General features: G+C 55.7%; 1 protein-coding gene across 1 annotated transcript in view; it reads right to left on the bottom strand.

The window, feature by feature from the left end:
- Positions 1–917, bottom strand: part of PARK2 (parkin RBR E3 ubiquitin protein ligase) — a 445454-nt gene that overhangs the window by 109710 nt on the left and 334827 nt on the right. The gene's annotated exons all lie outside the window — the stretch shown is intronic.

Genomic DNA, 917 nt, shown 5'->3' with positions numbered 1-917 from the left:
CCCCCTGACTCAGTGTCCAGCTGTATCTGTCCATCAGGCTCTGGGCCAAGTACTAGATCCCAGGGAAGGAGACGGTTAGGCACAGGCTCTACCTCCCAGTGTGTCTTATTGTTATACTATCAATACAGGCAGCACCAATCAATCAATAGACCCCACACAGACTCCGCTCCAGGTCGCTGGTCCCACTGAACTGGGGTGTCCATGTTAACGCCAACTGATGTGGGGTGTCCAGCACTAACCTCACGTCCGCTCTTTCCCCAGGACCAGGCCTGTGTTCTGCACGTGTGTGTGGGAAGGCGGCCAGCAGCCTGACCTTCCAGGCGGGACCGCCTGCCGCACAGAGTTCTTCACACGCCTCCCCACCAAGCAGGTGGGACACGCGGCCCGAGAGCCCCTGTGGAAGATCAGTGACGTCTATCAGCAGCCGGCGGTGAACGGCTCCACGTCACCCCCGGAAGCAGGACTTCCCCAGTGACAACTCGTGGCTGGGGAAGGGACACTCGGGTGCGGATTGAGAGGCTAACGTGTGGGTGGCTTTAGTCTCAGTGCTGGGGTCAAAGGGGCAAATGAACAAGCTTGTCAGGCTTACATCCTGGGGAGAGGAGGGGACGGAATCAATAAGCCAAACAAACAAACAAACAAACAAATCAGGTGGCGATGGCGTGCCACGTGCAAAATGAACATAATAAGGTGGCGGCTGTGGTTACGGCACACAAATAAAATGTAACACCCAGGGTACACTCTTGAAGCTTTCGGGGAAAACCATTTGACTCAGTCTTGAAACAACTTACACTGACGAGAAGTATTACTCTAGGGACACGCCCATCAATGGATAGTTTGAACGCCCCTCCCTGCAGTGGGAATGAAGGCCTTCCCGGTCCCTGTGGCGTTGTCCTTCCAGCTGTGTCCTGCTGCCC

Source organism: Myotis brandtii, unplaced genomic scaffold (genome assembly GCF_000412655.1).
Source record: "Myotis brandtii unplaced genomic scaffold, ASM41265v1 scaffold229, whole genome shotgun sequence".
Lineage (NCBI taxonomy): Eukaryota > Metazoa > Chordata > Mammalia > Chiroptera > Vespertilionidae > Myotis > Myotis brandtii.
The sequence above is the reverse complement of the archived record's forward strand: the minus strand, read 5'-3'. Positions and strand labels throughout refer to the sequence as shown.